Source organism: Parus major, chromosome 5 (genome assembly GCF_001522545.3).
Source record: "Parus major isolate Abel chromosome 5, Parus_major1.1, whole genome shotgun sequence".
Classification (NCBI taxonomy): domain Eukaryota; kingdom Metazoa; phylum Chordata; class Aves; order Passeriformes; family Paridae; genus Parus; species Parus major.
The window spans coordinates 53,546,391-53,546,850 of record NC_031774.1 but is presented as its reverse complement, the minus strand read 5'-3'; positions in this window follow the sequence as shown (position 1 = coordinate 53,546,850).

Sequence of the window (460 nt, the reverse complement as noted above, 5' to 3'; positions counted from 1 at the left end):
TGCTGGAAGCCCTAACAGCATTTGTCTGAAGCCCAGTCAGTTTTAGAGGTGATAATTGTTTATCTGAGCCAGTACCTTTGCTTTCTCCCAGTGTTGCTGATAAAGAGCTTCACAGAGTTCACATCAGTTGTTCTGAACCAACTGTTGTTGCAAGAATTCCTGCAGCACTTAGAAAATGTATTTTTTCTTTATAAAACCATTGGTAACTCAGGTGAGCTAACTAAAGATGACTAAACCACAAATCCCAGTGGCAAAGGTAGATCCCTGCTCAGTTTGTAAATGGGAAAAGGAGACAAAGTTTGTGGAATTTGTGAAAAAGGCTAAACACTGAAAATTTGTAGAGTGAGGGAAAACACCTTCATTCAGTAATGCTGTGACTTATTTCCTAACATTCATGAAATATTAAACCAGGCTTTTGTATGAAGTTTATTTTGTTAAAAAATAAGAGAAAGAGACCAAG